Source organism: Catharus ustulatus, chromosome 7, assembly GCF_009819885.2.
Source record: "Catharus ustulatus isolate bCatUst1 chromosome 7, bCatUst1.pri.v2, whole genome shotgun sequence".
In the NCBI taxonomy this organism is placed as follows: Eukaryota; Metazoa; Chordata; class Aves; order Passeriformes; family Turdidae; genus Catharus; species Catharus ustulatus.
In genome coordinates, this window is record NC_046227.1 from 36690416 (window position 1) to 36712922 (window position 22507).

At 40.7% G+C, this 22507-nt stretch overlaps 1 long non-coding RNA gene across 1 annotated transcript; it reads left to right on the forward strand.

The window, feature by feature from the left end:
• The first annotated feature begins 542 nt into the window (after positions 1-542).
• On the forward strand, positions 543-20550 carry LOC116998876. Its single transcript, XR_004418485.1, has 3 exons — positions 543-612; positions 13240-13380; positions 20455-20550. It is a non-coding gene; the product is annotated as an uncharacterized LOC116998876 (long non-coding RNA).
• The last annotated feature ends 1957 nt before the right edge of the window (positions 20551-22507 follow it).

Genomic DNA, 22507 nt, shown 5'->3' on the forward strand with positions numbered 1-22507 from the left:
AGCAGTGCAGTGTGAGTCCTTGCAGTCTGCTTGCAAAAAACACCTTCTTTACTGAGCATCTCATCTCCTTAATGAGCCAGTAACACAGCTAGGACTTGAGTAATTAAATAGGGTTTCATTGCTTCTTACTGATGTCAGCACCAAGGAGGAAGGAGAGAGAGATGGGTAAGGTAGGCTGGCACCTCTCAGGGAAACAGGTATTTGCTTCCTGCTTCCTCTGCTGCCAGAAAAACAGACAGGACTGGATCCTGAAGGTATCAAATGCCTAAATCCTATGGAATTCAAAGTGAGTGAGTGGCTAAATGTTGTGGGGATCTGGGTTTAATCTCTCTATGCATTCCTCTAGAAGTATAGTGATTCTCTGTTCACAGTAAAGAAAAATAATACATATGTTATGGAAAACAAGGTGTCTATTGTTATCTTTGAGTATATATATCTTTGATGTATATATATATAAATGTCTAAGCAAGATGTATTTATTTACTGATTTTTTTTTGAGTGATGATTACATTATAGTTTTTTAATTTTAGATGAACACGTTCTATTCCCCAGCTGTAATCAGGATGCAATTTCCCCTGCAGAAGTTCACCAACAGCAAGGACCAACAAGGAGGTAAGGTAAAGGTTCAACTTTTAGAAGTCAGACTAATAATATTCTTTCCTCAATGCAAAGCTGAGCCTGTTTCACTTTCAGGCTAACTTTCAGCATCTCTGATTTCTATGTGGTGCCTTGCTTCCAGTATAAATAAATGATCCCACATTCCGTCATGATAACATATGCTCATGCAGAGCTCAAAATTAGAAGGAATATGAAGTGTTCTATTAATTGCATGAATGTTGATTGTTAAAATCATGTGCTAATTGGTAATATCTGTGTGCAGTAGGTTCCCGCAATATGTGTTAGATTACATTAACTGTGCTCGTGACTCAGATATCAGCATTATGCCTTTCGTGGAAGGAGCTTTTTTAGACTTTGTGTAATTAGGTTCTATAGATTATCTGTGTAGAAAAATTAGTAGAAGGCTGTGTAAAGGGCATGTGAAGTTAGAGGAATACTGAGCTTGAAAGATGCATCTGCTCCTCTTTCTCATGGTGTGCTTTTCCCCACATCCTCCCCAAAGAAATTCTCACCGTGCTTCTCTTGAGGTAATTCCCAGGCAACCAAGCACCTCACTGCCATGGTGATCACATCTGGAAGTTGCCATCTTTTCTGAGTGGGCTTTCTCACTTTTCAGTCTTTGCTTTCCCCAGGCTTTGATCCAAGAAGCATTCAGGTACATTGCAGATAAATGAGATTATTGCTGGACTCACCTATCAATGAGCACAGTTAGCAACACAACTCTCCTGTACCAGATGTGCTTCCTCTCCATTCCTCACCCCTGGGGGAAAATTCACATGGATCTGTTTTGTTCACTGGTGTTTTATTTTTATTGAGTGCCATGAGTATTTATGAAAATAGGCAAGGTAGAAGGAACTGGGGCTTGGGGCTAAATGTGGTGAAATGTGTGTGTTTTTAGAACTGTGGTGGTTATTTCCACTCTGTGTGGGACAGTCAGGAGGGCTGGGCTCCAAACACACCCAGATCTGGGACTTTTCATCAGGAATTTAAGTGACAGGACAAGGAGTGCTGGGTTCAAACTGAAAGAGGAGAAATTTATATACGGAAAAAATTCTTTCCTGTGAGGGTGATGAGACCCTGGTACAGGTGTCCAGGGAAGCTGGGGCTGCCCCTGGATCCCTGGGAGTGTCCAAGGCCAGGTTGGATGGAACTTGGAGCACCCTGGGATAGTAGAAGGTGTCCCTGCCCATGGCAGGGGGTGGAACTGGATGATTTTTATGGTCCATTCCAACCCACCATGCAAGTTCCATATTTTCAGAAAGGAAGACTGAAAATTTAAAAAAAAAAAAAAAATTTTGTTTTTTGTTTATTTTATTTTATTTTTTTATTGTTTAGGGAAACACAAGGCAGATTTTTTTGTTGTTATGGGAAAAAAAAATTAAACATTTTAAATGTTTCATGGGTTGCATTGAGAAAAATACTCTGAATTGAATTCCTAACTAGCATAATTTTAATTCATTTTGCAGTGGACCAGCTTGGTAATGATGCAATGAATTAAAACACGTTGTCTGAGAGGAAAAATGGATGCAGTTTTGGTAAAGAGAGCATTTACAGAAGTGTTAGAAGTCTTGAGTCTTATCAGAGCTGGTGCTCTAATATCTCTTGATTTACTGATCTTGAAACAGCAAAACCTCATGGGTTCATGAGCTTAATGTTAAGGCACACTTCATCAGTTGTCCTGAGAAATGCAGAGATTTAAGAGGAAATCAGTTTTAGCCCCCATCCAAAATGTTGACACTGAATCAAACAGAGCATGAACTATATACACAGTTTTAATTAAAAGAAAAACTGACAAATTACCAACATTCTAGTGTTCAGAAGATGGTTATCTGTTACAGAAATATGTTTTCTAATGCACATGCTCTCATACATGAAATAGTTTCTAGATTTATTTTATTATAATTGTAAACTATGGCACAAACACTTAATCTTACCTACTTAAAAAATGTGAAATGTTTTCCAATTTCTTAGCAAGTCTCCTTCCTCCCCCCACCTCTGATACCCAAAGTGATGCATTGAAAAGGATGAACAAATTTAGTAGGCAAGATGACCACTGGAAATATGAGGAAAAACTAAGAAATAAAAATAAAAATTAACCAGAAGGAAGTTGCTTACTGATTTTTAAGTTAAAAAGTTAAACTGAAATGACCACCAACATTCCAAAATTAATTTTCAAATTAAGTAGATAGACATACAGTGGTCACTGGCTACCTGGGGGAACTGTTAAATTGTTTAGTTGAGTGCACATAATTTACAGAGATCAGCTTCTCTGCCTCTGTGGAAACTCTGCATATTCCAGGGAAGGTGAAGGAGGTCCCATGAGGACCCAGCCACTGGTGGGAGCATCTGGAGTAAATAGTGTGTGTTTCCAAGGAGGTAAAAGTAAACTGGGGAGCAGAGCAAGTTGTTGCTCCATGGGGAATAATAAAAATCAGTTTTCTCTCATTTCCTTTGGACTGCTAAAAAATTAGCCAAATATTTGGAGAGCGGCTTTTCACATGGGCATGGGGTGACAGGACAAATGGGAATGGTTTTAAACTGACAGAGGGCAGGGTTAGAGTGGATTTTGGGAAGGAATTGTTGGCTGGGAGGGTGGGGAGGCCCTGGGTGCCCAGAGAAGCTGTGGCTGTCCCTGGATCCCTGGAATGTCCAAGACCAGGTTGGATGGAGCTTGGAGTAGCCTGGGACAGTGGAAGGTTTCCCTGCCCGTGGAAATGGGTGGAATGAGATGGACTTTAAGGTAACCTTCCATGCCAAATCTTTCTGGGGTTCTGTGAACTGGCAAACCCTCCCCATGGAGGCAGAGGAGAAGAGATGAGAATCCTCTGCCAGGCACTCTGAGCTCTGCTCTGTGCACAGCCAGGACAGCTCTGGAGCACCCAGAACTGAAGGACATCACCAATTTCAATGAAGCCAAAGGGAATCCAGCACAATGCTGTTCGTTCCCCATTATTCTTTGTTCCATTGTTCCAGCTGGCAGGGCTGGCAGCCTGGAAGGGGATGTCCCTGCAGAGCTCACTGTCCTCCAGAGCCACTCTGGAGCAGGGCTGGGGTCCCTGGGGGGCTGTGGTGGCCCAGCCAGGCTGATCCCTGGGCAGGCTGGCTGACAGCAGGGAATGCTGCCAGGGGATGCTCCAGGAGCGCTGGTGCTGGGACAGGAGCGATGTCTCACTGCAGGAAGCTCTTTCCAGCCCTGCTCTCACCATTTGCAGGGCTGCATCTTCCACTGGTGTGCCAGCAACACTCTGGGAAACCAGGGCAGCCTCCCCAGAGCCTGCAGGGCCAGAACTCATCCCAGGGATCTCACTTGGCTTTTGCTGTCCATGGGCTCTGTGTGCAACCCCCAACAGGAGCATCAGGGTGGGCTGGGGGCTGTTCCTGCTTGACCATGCAGTGCATTTTTCTGGCCATTTTTAAAAGATTTTTTGTGACCTCTCAGGCCTCTGGAGTGGTAGAAATTATTTCTGCCCTCCCTTTAAGAGCTGTGTTTCCCTGCTGTTAATCTACACCATAAAAAAAACCTTAAATATATACTGTGAGAAATGTTATGCCTACTTAAGCAAGATAGTTGCCTGTAATAGTGCACCATAAAGCAATCTGAAATGTTTATTGTCTGTTCCTCAACTGCAGTTTTATTTCTTTTTAGCAGTTTTTGTATCTATAGGATTTTTTTCACTATGAAAGATTCAAAAGAAATTTTTCTTTTTTCCTGCAAACAGAGTTATTTGTCCAGCAGATCCTCCTGTCAGTGCAGATACAGATTTTTTTACAAAACTTCCAGTTTCCTAAACTTTTTCCAGTAAAAAAAACATTGTTTAAATCAATAGCAAGCCTTGATATGATAGGCTTTAGAGGGCAGGCAGACTGACTTCCAAAGGAGCAGATAATGTTAAACAAGATGTCTTTTGTAAAGGCTTAAATAGGAAATCGGGAAAAGAAAAGAAAAAAAAAAAAAAAAAAAAGAAGAAAAAACCCCCCAAGGTTAGGGGGTGGTAAAGATGTTGCTGCTGGATCTAACTCCAGAGACACAATGTGTATTTCATTGCCACGAATAAACTGTATCCAGGGAACGAGCAAATGAAAGAGTGAGGACAGGAGATATCTTATTTTTGTTGTTTGTTTCCAAAGAGTCCACCCCCACATAGGTCACTTGGAATTCATTTGTCTACATCCTGGACTGCACGTAGGGGAAAAAGAAAAAATGCCTGGGATCTGAGAAAGAGGAATGCGATAGGGCATGGGAATCACAGCGTCACGGTGGCCACCAGAGCATAGTTTGGCTCGTCTTAAAACAAGCAAGCACCGTTGGACCTCTGTAATTCCAGCAAAGCAGCCGTGCTATCAGGCTACCTATCAGAGGCTGAATGCTTGAGAAAAAGTGTGTGGGATTTCACCCGGAGCCTGGGGCGTTGCAGGGCTCTTGGAGCTGCTGCTTTCCTCTTGACATCCAGTACTACTCGGTGACCTCGGCAACAATCCAGTGTACTGTTACAGTTCATTTCAATAATTAAACAGTTCAGGGATGGCAGAGCTTTCTTGTTGTCAATAGAAAATCAGGGCTGCAGTTTACTTTTTTTTATTTTTTTTTCCTTCCCTCTTTCTCCCTTTCCCTCTGCTGAAATGCGAAGTGTTTGTTTTTAATTATATTAGCTAGAGACAATTAATTTCACAATCCGAACAAAAAAAAAAAAAAAAAAATTACCCCCACGTTTTGCGAGGACTGGCAACTGGTAAATGCAATTATTATTGTAGCACATTTTCAAAGGAAGAGATCCCAGCTCCAACAAAGTCATATGTATAAAATTTCAGTCCTAGAATATAGTCTCAAACAGCAGATTTGCTCTGCAAGAGATGGGAACTGCTCTCCCATCTGGAGCTATGTTCTGTTCATGCCACGTGGACCCATTTGATACCCACTCTGAAAAAAAACCACCAGCCAGCAAAATCGAGCCCTGTCCATCAGCTCCTCCAAGGAACTGCCTGGTGTGCCCCTTTAAACTTGCCTGACGTAGACATGATTAATACCAGCCCCTTTTTAAGCACAGCCTCTGAACAACAACTTAAAAAAAAAAAAACCCTCTCTGTGCAAACGGCAGCATTTACATTTCTGCTGCTGGAGCAAAAAAAAAAGAAAATAATTCAACTTTATGTCTTGCAAAAATTCCTACAATTAAAAACCTATTTTTTAATTTTTTTTGAGGTGCTGGCTGTGCCCCTTTCATTGCCCATCTGGCTGCCTCCCAGCTGCTCCCTGGCTGACTCTGTGCTCTGCCACCAGCCTGGTGGAGCTGCTGCTGCTGCCATCGCCCTTGTTCCCAGCCTTGGTCCTGCAGGATTCTGGGGCCACAGCCTGGCCTCACTTACACTGATTTACTTTTATGGGATTCAGTCAAAACGCTGCGGATTTATGCTGCTGAGGCGAGCAGCAAAATTTAACTCTTCGGGTCAGGAGTGCTGGTGGGGATTCAGGTCCTTAGGGAATGTTTTCTGCCAGCCCTGGTGACAGCCGTGCCAGCCCCTGCTGTCACACTCCCATTCCTGATTTACATGCCTCACAGAGCTTTTACCTTTTCCCATTTCCTACCAGTGTCATGGACATAAGAATATTAAACCAAAATATACTGAGGCATCACTCCTTTGGAAGCAGTATTTGACATCCTTATTCCCACTGAACAATGTTTCATTTCCCAAAGAGCTGAATCCTCTCTGTGGGGCAGCTGCAGAAGGAAGGCCAGATCTACAGAAGGGTTTTGACACACCTATGCTTAAATTGTAGGCCTGTGGATTATTTTAGCTTGAGTCAGGAGTTAGTCTTTGCAGCCTGCATGGGGAAAGTTGGATATTGTGGATAGGGAAGCACAGCTCTGGGAATCTGACCAGGAAAATATTTTTGTTCAACAGCTGAAGCATCCCAACGAAGGCAGCATCCACTCCTTGGTCTGCAGTGGGTCTCCCTTTCCTGGTGCTCACCCCAGGCAGGATCCTCAGCACCCACCCTGGCTCCAGCACTTCACTGTGTAAGTGCCCACAGGAATCCCAGCTCCAGTGCCATGATTTTCCAGAGGGACCCCAGCTCTATGGAGCCCTTGTTTTAAACCAGCAAAAGGGAAACCTGCATGGGTGGGTTGAATCCTTATTGAAGCAGCCCAGGAAAGCAGAGACTTGACTTCACAGACTCCTATAATGGATTGGGTTGGAAGGAACCCTAAAGTTCATCTTGTCCCATCCCGCCTGCCATGGCTGGGACACCTCCCCCTAAACCAGGTTTCTCCAAGCCCTGTCCAACCTGACCTTAACTTGCTGAGGTGTTGGTGGGTAACAGCTCTTTGTGGGATGTGGGTGGTGGTTACCTTTATTTCCACCCCCTTTTTGAGGCTGTCAAAACACTTTACATTAAAACAATCAACAAAAAGTAGTCTGGGAGTTCCAAGCACCAAGTAAGAGCTGTCTGAGGATTATTTTCTGAATTAAAGGTCTAAGCTTAAGCTGCAGGTGAGGTTCTCAGCTTGGCCATTGCAGTTCACACCTCCAGGTGTGACAAACTTCTCACCTCCTAATTTTTGGGCTTGATGAATCTTAGAGGTCTCTTCCAACCTTAATGATTCTGTGACCTACCAATCTCAGGAACGAGAGGTGAAAATATTCCCTGTACACGAATTTGCCAAAGATGCAGCCACTTGTGCTGGAGCTGCTCTTGGTTTCCAGGAGAGCTCCCCAGAACCTTGCAGAGCCTTGCTGGTCTGTACCAACATCAGGGGGACCAGCCTTGCCCTTTGCCTGTGTTTCTGGTTCCTCTGCTTGCTCTTTTTCTGGCGGGAGGAGAAAACCTTGCAAAGCTGAAACGAAATATTAAGCCTCATTCTTTCCAGGTAAGCGCATGCCAAATCTCGCAACGATGTTGGCAGGCTCCCAAAGTTGCAAAATAATGAAGAAAACATTGAGTTTAGGACTCTGTGCCCATTTTAGCAACATTCCTTGTAAGTGCAATTAAAGCTGCCACTGATTTGACCTCAGGAAACACAGCAAATATACACTGGAGTGCTAAAAAACCACCTTGAAAGGGGATTGAAGTATATCCACAATCTTGTTCTTAAAAAAAGAATAAATAAATTAACTTTTAAGGGCCACTGCAGTCCTCATCTGCACATCCATGGTAGGTCAGGCCTGTCAAGCCCAGCAGGAGCTGAGGTGCCTGGGATTAAAATTGGCTTTGAGCATCTCTTGGGGTTATGCTGAGCTGATTTGGTCTATGGACATACAGTTTAACACCTGTTGATGTAGATTTTGCCCACATTTGGACCACCTGGGAGGGCACCCTTGCACAAGGCAGATCCAAATCTTGTCAGCATGAGACAAGAAAACAGTGTAGAGATGCATAAAGGTAATTTAAGGACATTTGTGTCATTCTGCTGCTTGCTATCACCATTGTTGATGACTGCTGGTGTTGCAAGGAGAGGCCTCTCAGTGTGAAATCATTTTCTGTTGTCCTTTGGTCTCCACTATCCTATTTTTTTGCAGAAGTTACTCATGACAGATGCAACTTTTCTGGCTCCAGAGGTAGTGAAAATAAAACATAACGCATTACAATATGTTATGAAATATGAAATATGGAATTCCCACACTGTAAGCCTGTTCTATAATAGGCTGAAACCAAAGGTTTTGAGCTCTTATCCTTGAGGATATTGCACAGTAAAGTAAAAGGTCTCAGAGGAAAAGCTAAGATCCTCAGAGCCTCTGTGGTGGCCTCACAATGATTTATTTTTCAAATTCATTTCCACCTATAAGGCAAAGGAAGAAACTTTGCTTTTTTTCCTTATTTCAGTGAGGTTTTTTTAGGCTACAAAAGAAAACACCAGAAACACAGAAGGTCCTGGTGGTACCAGCAGGAATGTTGCTGGTGCATCTGTGGGTGACACAGGCTGTCCACACTTTTTTCCTGACACAGCTCTCTAATTCAGTTCAGAAGAATGACATGAGCTGCCTGAACATCTGTTAGAAACTGCAGCTGAGAAAAAAAAAAAAATCTCCTTGGGACACACCATGGAGCAGGAGGCTTGAACCTACTTGAACCTACTGCCATTGGTTTCAGTGGTAGGGGCTCAGACCCACTGACCTCTGGTTGTCCCCTCAAAATAGACTGGGAAACCAGAATTTTATAGTTAGGTGGTTATTTCTTCTGGAGCCAGGAACTGCAATCCTAATGACATGATTACAGCACTGAAAAGTGATCTAAAGTAATAAAACAGAGGATATTTACCTTGAGGACAGTTGTGTTTTGTTATATATTTAAGAGAAATAACATGCTTGGCTAAAATACTTTTAACACATGTTTTTTTTTTTTTGATTGAGGATTTTTTTTTTAAAGATATGTAAAGGTTTCCAAGCAGAGTGACTCATGAGAGCAGCACTCCAATTCCTGTTTTGTGAGCTGACTCTGTAGATGTGAACAGAGCTGCTGGGAACACAGGACCTGCTGCAAACATATTCCTATTTATTAACCAGCAGCTTTAACTTTGTAGTGCTTCAGATTGATTCATATTTTCAGGGTTTTTTCTATGCTTCTGGTTGTGATAAATTTTTTTGACAGTGAGCAGGAATTTATTATTTTTTGCTGATGTCTGGGCAGGGTATTCAGCAGGGGTAAGGCTGAGACATGAAAATAAGACTGGGCAAGGACTTCTGATCTACAGGTGCCTCTATCTGCTGCTGCACTCCATGTAATCACTTTTGAAAGCCTGGATAATTCTATCTTGGGACAAGTGAGGTTTTCTGACTCTTTTCCTGCACTGAGGAGACACCACAACCTCAGTTCTCTGCTGATTGAAGACTTTCTCCTGCTTTGCATTGCAAATATGTGTATGACTAATTCAAACCCACTGTTTTTTTCCCTACTTTTTATCTCTTTAGCTGAAATAATGTTTGCTTCTCCCAGGCCTTGTGACCAATAAGTTCACTAACAGTGAACAGGTTTTCTTGGAGCTTCAGCTAAACTGAAGCTGTTGTGTTGGGTGGAATAAAATTTAAGATGCTTACAATAGATCACAGTTCATAAAGTTTTTCTTAATTTTCTGTGTTCTCTGGTTTTTCTGTCTAGACTTAGTAGATGCATTTGAATTCTGGATTCAGCACCTGGCTAAATCCTACTGACCTTCAGAAAGTTTTGCCCCAGTTTATTCAACAAGAAAAGCCAACTCCTCCAAGCACAACTGAAAACCACTAGAAAAACATAAAAAGGTCTGATTTATGCTGGATATCAGAGGAAATCATCTTATCCCCTCTGATATGCAATCTATGCATGTAGAAAATTTTGGGTGACTCATGAGAGTCCCAGAATGGCACTAGATGTTGGCAGATATATTAAGAAGAGCTAAGCAATTTGTTGTACCAACGCAGAGGCAGGGGAGATGTTCATTAGTTGTTGGTGAAATTACTGAAAGCCCTGTAATAAAGTTTGGTAAACTTTTTACCTTCCCTAATCACGGGCTTACCTGGGTCACAAGCATTAGTCATGGATATTCATTGCAAACTGCAAGCTCATAAAAGACAGCATATGGCAGCCCCAAATTTCTTGCTATATAAAGTTAAATTCACAGTAATAACATCTGTGCAGAGTTTAGAGCCCCACCAATTAAAGTGAGGTCAGCGTGCTGAGGCAGAGATTGATGGCATTCTGCAAATCTTAAAACGACAAGTTAAATAGGTATAAAATAAACAAACAACTTTATTTCTTATTAAAGAGCAGACAAGAGGGGTGAGAATGCTGAGTGCTCAGTAATGAGGGCCAAGAGGAGCTGGGTAGTGCTGTGGGTTGTGGCTGGGCTGTAACTCAGCAGTGAGGGGTGGAACAGGCTCTTGAGCTTCTTTCCTGCTGGGAGAACACAAGTAACAAATAAAAACTGCTGGGCAGGACCCTGAAACCCCAACTAGTGAAACTTGGGCTACAAAAGTGTTGGAGGGAGAAGGGAAAGACACACAAGGTGTGGCTGAGGTCACTTGGTTTGTTCAGCTCGAGGAGACCCATCCTGGACTTCAAGAGAGGAATAGGAGGGGCAGGAACACCTCCATCACAGCTCAGGTTATAGATGATTTGTTTTTCTTAAATGGATGGTGTAACTTTTAAAATGTGATTTCTGCCTTAAGTTTTCAGTGTGTGATGCAATATTTGCAGGAAGAATGAGTTAATTGCAAGTGGTGACTAAAATCACTGTAACTGGGCTGACCCCACCGTGGAGCTCTTCCTTTGAGCCAGTTTGTCTGTCATGTTGCACTTAAAATTTAGGAAGCTCTTGTCAATAAAATTAAAAGTAATGGAGATAACTTCCTGTTCAAAAAGGTGGAATTTAATAGGTACTTATCCAAATCTGCAAGTAAAACTTAAAGGGTTTAAATCAACACAAATTGAAAAAGATTAAATTATGCCTTCACCTGAAGCCTGGGTAGCTTCTGTCCTTTTAGTGCAATGTGACCTTCAGGTCATCATCCAAAGAGATTCAGCTCAAACTTTCCCAATTCACAGCCAGGATTTTTGCTCATGGTTTTCCACAATGCTGCACATGAACGTCTGAAGCAACATTTCCAACTCTAGGCAGGGGAATGGGAAGGAAGGGGAATATATGTTTTGCTCAGTTGTGAAGCTGGAGACAAGGAAACTTGTGCTTGTTTGGGTTTTTTTCCCATGCAGTGAGAAAAACATGCAAATGAAGTGTGAAAGAGAAATTATTCTGAAAGCAGACAGGAGTAGCATCACTGAAAGAACAGGGCCATCAAGAGAATCCCAAAATCCAGGGCACAGCTGAGAGAAATCACAGAAATCTGGGACTAACACTAACATGGAAGGGCAAAGGTGATAGTTCACAGAGGATAATCAACGACAAATAGACGTTTCTTTTTTAATTTTATGGAGATAATTTGGAATAGGATGGGTGAAGAAAGATGTCTTGTAATTTCAAAAACCTGCTAGGTCACCTTTTCTTAACAACCAAATCCTGCTCTTGTGTGTGTCCAGTCAGGCCAACCTAAATCATGTACTCATGATTTAGTCATAGAGTTTTCTGCTTCCAAAGCAGGAAAAAGGCTGAAATACCTTGTTGGAAGGAGAAGCTGGGCAAAGGAAATATGTTCTGCTGATCAAAAAATGAAACCATGTGTGAACAATGAAAATGCTGTACTGGTTATCTTTAAATCAATGTATTTATCAGCACCATTTTTTCACCAAGGGTTTTCCTGGCAAGCTCTTTGTTATCATAAAGGAGACTCATGGCTGGCAACTCTGCATCGTGGTCATTCACTAAAAATGAGAATTTAGTATCTTCTGGCTCAGTATCAATCTCCACTAGAGCCTTATGTATAAACTAACTCTGAATATTGACTCAAAATTTGGAAGAGTAAGTGAATTTCTTCGCTTAGAGATGAGCCTGATCTCTTTTTTCCTCCTGTAAAGAATAATAATGTCTTATTTAGAAGAACCTGTAATGTTTCTGGCCTGCACTCAGTGTCTTTTACACTGAAACACTGCATTTTGTTAAGCAAGGAGAGAGACTTTTCTCAGCTTGGGAATCATCCAGGGAGAAATAGGTATGGCATGGAAGTATGTAAAAGGCAATAGGTGATGATATTCTTTCAACTGCTCTTCCCAGCCAAGGTTGTATCATATTTCTTGGATATCAAGGAACTTGGAACTGGGGAATTATCTGATGGATTTATGACTTGGAAATGTTTCATCTCAAAAAACCCTGGTGTGCCAAAAGCCAGGAGTGTAAAGGAGGTGTCTGTTTCAGAAAGGTTCTGCTGGAAGTGGGTGAGCTCAGCCTGTGGAGAGCTCAGCTGGGGACAGCCCCAAATCCTGCCAGGACTGGGTCAGCCTCCTCTGTGTGAGCCTTCTGCCCACAGGGCTCCTCATTTTACTAATCCCTGCAGCAATTTTGGATGCAGAATTGCTCCAGGTGCAAGGAACAAGGTGGAACTGGAAGTTCTTGAGTAACCTGGGACACAACAATGTCCCTTGTGCTGTCCCCATTGCTCTAGAGCAGCTCAGGCCCCAAAATGAGCTTGCAGTGCTCAGCTCTTGCTATATTTAATTTCTAAACAAGGATTTTTAGCATTTGATATTTTGGGAGAAATTTTGAAAAATTATCAATTTTGATTTGCAACAAAAAGAAAAACAAACCAACAAACAAAACTCAAAACAGCCAACTCCCCCCCTCCAGCAACTTTCAAATAGAAACAACCACAAAAAAGGAAATTTCAGCCAGCTACAGATGTAATTCACAGGACTTTGCACATTTATGTTCACTAAAGAGACCACAAACTTTGGAGAGGTAGACGTGTTGCCTGTTTGTGTGCAGAAAACAGAAGTTTCCTTGATTTCTTTCCATTGTGATGCAGTTTCTACATGAGTTATTGGTGGCACCTTGTTTCAATCCCAAAGAAAAATGTGTTTCAGTGGATGGTAAAACCTGTGCTATATTTGCTAGGTATTAATTAGTTAATTCTCATAAGGGTGTTGTTCTAGGGGAGACAATGTTTGCCAAGGTGGTGTTGAACCAGCAAATCCTAAAATTCTAAACCTGAAAATTTCATATGAAAATGTTCATTACAACTCAATTTTGGTTTTTTTTTCAGAGACGTCTGTACTCAGCCACAGGATCTGAGAGGAGCCTGGCCAGCACCACACATGATCAGAAATAGAAATCCTGAGCTCAGCCAGTAGTGACTGGAAGAGTTTTGGCTGGATGGTGCACAGAAAGCTTTGTGTAGTCACAGGTTCGTGGTGGAAAAGTTTGCCAAAGCAAAAAAATAACCCACCTCAAAAATGCTCTCATGATTATGCTGGGGACTTGGTTGATTTTTGTTGTTTCTTTTTTATTTTATATAAAAAAAAAGGATTTAAGGCTTTCCAGACTATTATTAATAATGACTATAACATAATAATTCATTATACAATTTAATGCATAATTTAATATGTAGTGCATTTTATACAGGCACAATCTTTTTTATACATACCCAATATTATTTTATAAATGCATAATACTATTTTGTACATCACAGATGTAATCATGTCGCAGTGCCCTGCTCAGGAGATACATTCCTGGCTTCCAAGCTCCTCAAAATGAGTTCAACCTGTGTGGCCCTGAGCAGAATGGCAGACAGGCATATTTTTTATTGCTGATTCCAACTCTCATAAATTCTTAACTTGCTTAGAATTTGCCAGATTAAATGAAAAGTTACTGTAATTAGGGATTTATTAAAACATGAATCCTTGACCCAATAGAATATAATAACTCATTTGTTTCAAATAAGGCCTCTTTAATTGTTCCATCATTGGCCTGAGCAGCCCGTGCAGTGCAGAGTCACGTGTGTTCCACAAACCCACTTGCAAAATGCTCTGTGAAATTTTTGATCCCCACACCCTTCTGTAGGCAGAAGCCCCCAAAACAAAAATGTGTAATTTTAATTAAAAATTCAAGCCCTGGAAGCCCTTATTATTCTGCACTACAAAGCAAAGTGAAAATACTCTTTTTAGATATAAGGTTCTATTTTAACTTTTTTGTGAACAACCTTCCCTTTCTGTATCTTCAAAACCATTAGTTATTGATTTACAGTCTTATAAAACCAGACTGTAAAATCTTGTATCATGGAACTACAAATAGATATTTTTAAAAGATATGAAAATTGCTCCCAAATCAGGTCTATATAAGGCACTAATCAGCAGAGAGCCATTTTGCAGGGGAATATAAATGGCAGAAAATAATTCCTATTGAAAATGCAAAGAAATCTGAGACTGCACACAAACAATGCAGCCAGAATTAAGGAATTACCCATTCCTCCTCCCCATCTTTGAAATAAGCCTTCTCTTTTTTTTTAATTGGCTGGCTGTAGAAAGCATATTACTATATTTGGGTTCTGTTTCCCTCTATAAGAATAGTCCTACAAGGAATTCCCAGTAAAACAGCATTGCAGTTCTACAGTATATTAAAAAAAAATACCATTGGAAAGTGTTATCCAATGGGCAGATGTTAACTTAAAGTGCACATTGTTTGGAAAAGGAGTTAATTAACAACTTATTAATTGGATAGAAAGTCTGAAACTGTTGTACTTCTAGCAAATACATAATTTTCTTCAAGTATTATTAAAGCGTTTTTGTTGTACCTATTAAAGATTCTTGTCTCTAAGTTAATTTCATTATGCTAATAAGCTATCATCGTTACAGAACCTAAGCTTTGATCCATGTTAATTGTCGTGATCTTCAAAGACAAAGTCACCACTTACTTTAAATGAATTTTACATCTTTTTAAAGAATCACACGGAAATTAGGGGAAGTAATTAATTTTTTATTATGTGTCTCAATATTTTTAAGGGAGGAAGTCAATGGTATTGGCTAGAATTCATTTTAACATTTAACTAGGGAAAACAGCATGAGGCAAAAAAACGTTCAGATGCGAAAGATTAAAGAAAATTTGAAACTGGGACCTAATTTGTCTTGATAAACTTTGGTGTTTAATATGCTTCTTTTGTTCTCAGTGTGAAACTGCAGGGTTTTGATTTGTAAAAACTTTTTGAAGAATTAATTCTTTCTAATTTTTATTCCTTTCTTTTCTTTCCTTGTACTCGGAGACAGTGGAGTTGACCTTCAAACCATAACACTTTTAAATATCTGTGAATATACAAGGTTAAATCTATTAGTGGTCTGAGATTAGCTGTTCTACTCTTGCAAAGTGTGTACCTTCTGCAGCAAATTTTATCTTCTGGTGAATGATAACGAGCTTACATCCACCCTACAAGTTTTCAACAAATAATAGAATGTGTGTTGTAAGTGATCTATTCCTCTTTGCTTTAAGTGTTGGTTATTTTAACCCTTTGATGTTACACAAAGCTCAGTACTCAGTCTGCAAGGCATTTTTCTTTCTGAGATCAGGACCTAAATGTTTGCTTTGTCATCACTGCTGGGATTGAAATTTGGCAATTCTCCTTTTGCGATTTCAGATCTCTTTTGCAAAAAAAAAAAAAAAAAAAAAAAAAAGAAATAAGAATTTAAAGGAAAAATGTATAAGAAAAAAAAAAGGTGGAAAGGTTGTGCTGTGTTGTCCTGACAGAATTAATTCTTTAAAGCCCTGCTCTCTCTCATATTTGCATCCTGTTGCACTAGAGACGAGAAGTGGTGCCTTTTTAAAAAAAGCAGCAGACAAAAGTGATTTAAGGATGGTAGCAGCGATTGAAACAACAGCCAGATTTGCCCACTCCCTCCTCCCTGGTTAGCAGCACATAAGTGTTGCAAATGCAAGAAACCCTCAAGTTAGAGCTGAACCTCAGATTTCTGCAGCAGACAGGTGGTGAGCTCAGCGCCAGGATTTTTCAACATTAATGCTGAACTCATTTAGACTAACACCAGGCTTGAGTGACCCTCATCTGGATTTAACCTCTGCCCTGTCAATCCACAGACATACTTTCAGATCTCAACATCAGTTTTGGCTTTTTTTTTTTTTTTTTTTCGGAAAGATGACTTTAATCATTAAGCAGCTTTCATAACTGGAGCATATACAAGTGCTGCTCTTTGATTTGTAATCTCGGGTTCTGCCCAAATAATCCCCAGCGCCTGAGTGAATTGTGAATTGAGCTGAAGTTCTAAATTCTTTGATTGAGAGTGTAGTGATGATTTGGCACAGAATTCTACTGCTTTTCTCATTTTGTAGCAGGGGCTTTAGTCTGTTAAAAGGACAGATGTGTTGTTCATTATCATTATTATTAGTAGTAGTATTAAGGTTGGGCTCAATGGTCTTGGAGGTCTTTCCCAAACTAAATGATTCTGTGATTCTCTTATTTCAATATTTGGGCATTTGTTCCAATAAAGAATATTTTAATTAAACAAGTTTTTCTTTGTTTATTATATTTTTATTTTGGATTTTAGATGTCAGTCTCAAGTTCAGATATAAAACATTTATAATTCTTCTGTTTTTATGTCTGTCTGAAAAACCTCGGGTTATAGTGGGTGGGTTATAGAGCATGGCACAAAGGCAAAACCCACCCTGCTGTACAGAGAAGCAAGAGTTTCCTCTTGCTTTAATAAATCCAAGGAAGGTAGTGGCTCCCAAACTATCCTCCCCTCGCCTGAGCAACTGAAAGGTGCAATTCTCCCTATCACATCTTTTCTTAATAATCATAACAGCCCATAAATGTTTATGTAAATACACAGTTTAAAAGGACTCATCCCAGCAGCACTGTGCTTGTCAAGTGAGTCATTTTTTCACCTGGCAGGATGATGTTGTAAGGCTCAGTTGTCTTAACTAATCCTGGCTAAAAAGCAAAATTCTGTTTTGTAAGAAAATTCCTGGCCAGCTCTAATCTTAACCTCTTGCATGTCTGTAGCTTCTAAATCGATGTCACAGTTGTAATAGCTTTGAAAACCCATATGTTTGTAAACTAAATAAACCTTGATATTCAAAGGAGATGAAGACAAGAATTACATCTCTTGGCAGTGGTGCTCTGAGCTCCGTTTCAGCTCGTGTTGGCTCCTTATTTTTATGCCCGTGCACCACGCCAAATCTGCCTTATCTATGCAAACATATTAACACTGGCTGTTTGCTAACGCTGTGATGCATCAGCCTCTTATCTGCAGTTCTGACCCTAATGTTACATAATAGCTCCGGATCCGTATTTCTTGATAGTTCACTGGGACCGCCTTCGCTTTCTCAACTCTTCACTGGGAGCTGCCTCTCCTACCCACTGACTAAATCAGCTCCTGGCTGCTAAGGCAGAGAGCCTGCCAAATTGCTTCCTGCTCAAAGATCTCTGTATCCTTTCTGTGCCACGGGCCATCACCCTGCAGCTCCGGCGTTTTTTACAGGTAATTCTCCCCATTGTATTAAACTTACATGCTTTGGCTTTAGTGGTGCAACCCCAGATCTTCCTGAAGTTGCCCCAAACCTCTGCTCATCCTATTTGCCACACTCTGTCCTTAGACAGGCTTTAATATCATCTTAAAGCAAATGGGTGTTTTATTAACGTGTGAAAAAATTCTGCACTGAACATAATAAAAATGCCACCCTAAATATCATATATGAATACTGATAAATGTTCCTAATACTGCCTACTAAGGGTATTAATGCCAAAAGAAGAAAATAAATATTTGTCATCAGTTCTATCTGGCCAAAAGACTTCCTTTAGGAATAACATAGCATATTCCTTTACAGTATATAATTGCTTTAATTATCTTTTGGCCTATCCACCAAAGCTTGGTTCCATCTCTCTCCCCACAGTGTCCAAAAGAATATGCAAATTCTGTTCATTCCAGCCCTAAAAAAATAATAAAATAAATAAAATTTTAAAAAAGCCTGAAAAGAATCTCCTTTAGCTATTTAGGAAAGGCTCAGAAAACTTTACTAAGCATGGCTGTGGTGCATGCCAAGAACTTTCTTATTTGTGGAAGATGTCCCCAAGCTCTTTGCTATTGTTCCGAGGTCTTGCCCTCGCCCAGTCTGGCTTCTCAGCATTCCCATAACAGCTCTGTTCATCCCCCATCCCATCCACAGTGTGGAGCCTGCAAATGAGGGAAACTGAGTCAAGCCCTTTAAACCTTCCAGGCTCAGTTAGGAAGCCAAAAGCACGAAATGTAGAGTTTTTAGGGTTTTTCTCTTCTTCATGAGGAATTTGCAAGATCCAAGAGCTTCTATCACTTCTCATGGCTGTAAATGTCTGGTTAACAACCTCCAAGAAAACTCTGGAAAGCCAAAGGGTGGAGGGTTTTGGGAGGCTGGCTCTGTTTCCAACCCACCCTTTGTCTGATATAACTGAAAAGAACCCCAGAATCCCTGGACATGACAGGCAACGGGCCTGTGTGATATTTAGGGTTGGTCTCTACTGCAAAATGTTCATACTGCAACTTCTCAATCCTCTCTCCTTTTTCCTCCCTGGCTATTAAAAATTCCACTTTTAATGCAAAGCAGAGCTGGAGTTGTGTGACCACCCTATGAGCACAGCAATCTGTAACTCAGTTATAGGAAATCATTCCCTTTAAAGAGGACACGATCCAAAACAGGATTTCCAGTATTCCATGACCCTGATGACAGCTGGATTGACCTGCCTATATTATGATCAAAAATAAAATGGAAAATGATCCAAATTTCCAATGCACTAGTGATAAAATGTAAGTGAAAGGAAGTCAAAGAGCAGCTTCTGATGCTCAGTGGAAGTGGCCCTCATGTTGGACAGATTTGTGCATGATTCCAGCACCTGGAGCTTAGAACCCTTCATCTTGAAAACTGGTTGGTAACTGGGTATTCTCCTTTTTTTTATCTCTCGGAGAAGTTTATGGTGTTCTGAGAAAAGCCCTTCGGTTTCCCTGTTTTCCAGAGCAGTTGATTATGAAAACGAAGCTTTGACTCGAGACTTGCTGTGGGAATGTTATTCAAGCACTGGTTAAGTGCCAGAATGCGTTGGGAAGGAAGAGTTTCCAGAAAAATATCGCCCTGATTAAAACCTGATTTGACTGAGTTTTCTCTATGCAAAGGGTTACCAGAATAGTAAGACAACGTTGTTAGTCACATTTTCCTGCCCTTACTTGATCATTACCAGTGATGGTTTTATTGCTGCTTTTTGAATGATTATTGTAACAGCAACTCATCCACAAACTACTTAGGTACTGCTTGCCTCACTCCTCACATGATATGTTAAATGCCTTCTTGATGCCTGTCCTTGTTTGGCAATTTTTCCACAATACCCTTTTATTCTTTATAATGCATTTAATTGGATATATGAGGAAAAGATGGGAAGAAAGCCATGATACCAATGGGATTTTTTGCTCCCTACATTATGTTCTTCATGAAGCCACCCTTGTGGCTCTCAACAGAAAGCAGCCTGTCAAAGGAGAAATTTAAATCAACAGACAGAAGATGACAATAAAAAATAAAAAAGGCTGTTTTGATAATTGAAGGGATTATACATTTTTATTACTTTTTAAAGTTCATATATTTGGTTCTTTTCAAAATATAATAAATACTGTGGGCAGACCATATTTGATAGTGGTTGAGTAAGATCTTTAAAAATGGCCATGGCCATGCCACCTCTCTGTAAATATTGACTGAACAAATACCCACCATGGGATTTCTGTGAAACACGACTTCTTTTTTGTTCTCTTTTAGCCATGGATGTGGTTAAAACACCCTACTGTATTCTGCAAGTGCTGTCCCACTCTTGGTAGGAGATCAGAAGATGTTGGGGTTAACTGTCAGATGCTTTACTCTTCTAAAGACCTTTGCCTTTTAACTAAATGCTTGCTTATCTTTCTAATTTAACATAGTCCCACATTCTTTTTGTAGTAATTTTGGACTATCTGATAACATATAATGGAAAACATGTTTATGTCTTCCACTAGTTCTTGTTGCATATTTCAAATGCTTAGAACAACAATTTTCAGAAGCTTTCATTAAGGTTAATTTAAAAACTACATTAAATACAAACAGATTTTCTCACAAACAAAATGCAATGTGTACTTAACAGACTTCTGTATGTTATATTTGATAAACTACCTCATATAAATGCAAATTCTGACTTTCTGCCAGAACAAGGTGATACAGAAAATATTTCTATTAAACAAATAATTCTGGGAGAGCAAACTTCAAGTTACGGTATGTTACACTGAGAAAGAAGATTTTTTTTTTCACTGAGGTCAGATATATATTTATTTTATTTGCTGTGAGTACTTTGCTGCTTCTGCACTAAAGATGATGTAGCACAGCTCTATATAAAAGGCAGGTACATGTACACGTAGGATAAATATCTGTTTTGAGCCCATTTCTTTGTTAATGTTATATATGGGTATTGCTGTTTCCTTTTACTTCACAGAACAGCAACATGGGAAGATGTCCTGCTCTGAGCTGAATGCCAAAACTGAGCCAGAAGGGCTGGGAAGAGGAGGAGCCACCCTCAAACCTGGCATTGTGAGGTATGATCCGAACGCAGCGCTCCGTGCGCGTTTTCCTGGGTGCCAGCTCATCGCGCTGCTGTTGGATAGCGTTCACTCGGCGAAGGAGCCTGAAAAATAAAGCTGCCAGAGGCGACTCTAAAGAGCACAAGATGGAAACAAATTGAGTCAGCACCAGTGGGGCTGACATTGTTGGTGGAAACTGGGACACCCGCATGAGCCATTGTTCGCTGCACCTCGTCTGGTTTATGTAGCTCGCTGAGTTGAAAGCTGGATCGGCGCTAACCTTGGGCTTGGAGGGGGATTGGTGCCATGTGGTTTTAATTGTCCCTGGATGCTTTCAGCTCATACTGCCAGTAACGAGCTGTCCTCCTGGTCCTTCCACAGCCGTGGTGCTGTCCCAGCTCACCCTGATGGGGCTGTGGTGAGCTCTGTTTCCTGGTGTGGTCCCTTTCAGTGGGAGCTGCTCTGCAGTCTGCTGGGACAGAGAGTTTATTCACTCTTCCCTCTGTCCCAACAGCAGCAGCTGCAGAGAAGTTTTCCCTGAATGCATTTTGCTGTGGAAAAGGATTTTTTTTTCCTTTCTGAGCTGGTTGCTTTCCTAACTTAGTCTGACACTGCCTTTGGTGCAGTTGTGGGAATATCTGAGGCTGTGAGTTGTTCTCTTGAGCTCTTTTCATTTGGAGGTTGTGCAGAGTGAGGCTCATACCAGTTTTATTTCTGTCCTACTGGTGCACAAATCTCATCTGGGAGTGTTTTTCATGGACATGGGGGTGATGAGACCCACAAAAATAGAGAGTGATCGCTCCAACCACCACCAAATTATAGCCATGCCTGAGGCAAATTACAACAGCTTTCTGACAGTGTCACCATGCTATCTTTGTGACAGAGATGGAGATAATGAGAATTAATTAATCGGTCTTTGATTAGAAAAAAGAGGAGGGGTAAATCCTTGTGCTGTGATTCCACTGCAAAAATACATGAAAATGGTGAGGTTTTTGTTTGATGTTTCTTCTCAAATGTAGGGCAAGCGTTTGCATTGCAGAGCTCAGGGTTTAATGGCTGCTGGTTTGGTTGCCCATCCCTGATGGACCACAAGGGCAGGAGATCCCCACTTTATAGAAAAATTCCTGTTCAACACCAACACACGAGACTGATGGAGATGTTTTTACTCTCACGGTGCAAGAATTCTCTCTTATTCAAAGATCTTGCAAGTCTCAGGTACAATCTCGTTGGCTGGAGTCAACCCTGCCTTCTTTACAGTCCCGGGGGTGAAATTTTGTCTTGTACTCTTTAGACTGATGGCTAAATCTTAGAAATTGATCTCTTATGATAAAACATGAACTACATGGTGCCAGTGTCTGACTGGAATTACAATTATCTAAGTAGATTCATTTGTATCCCTTTCATAGCAGCTTTTCTCTGGGCACAAGATTTTTCTGTGGGGCATGGGAAGAACTAAATTAATCTTATAAAGAGGAAGGGGTTTACACTGAAATCGATAGTTACAAAATTAACTGGGTAAATGACTTTTTCTTAATTCTTTCTCTTCTCAGAAGATGAAGTTTTGATGGGTACACAAATCCAATGGCTGCCAAAAAGCTGATACTGCATGAAATATTTTATCTCAGCTGTGCTGAGCAAGTCTAGACTTTGGTATTAGTGAAAAGTGAGAGTGTAAAAAACGTCAGTGTTGAAGTGGGGGAAAAAATGCCCTATTCTGGTGATTAAATATGAGTAACTAATGAAATTATGTTTCTAAAAGATGTCACTTTAGAAAGAGCTACATGCCTCTCCCGGCAGTTTTAAATATAAGCCATACATGGAGTTTTAAGTTTAAATTTTGAAAATTCACAAACATAGGGAGTTTGTGGTATTTCAGAGAAACAAAGCATTGGATTGCACAGGCACAAGCAGTAGGTGTGCCACACTGTTGAAATTTTTGATGCAGTCTCAGTGGCTGGATGGATCTGC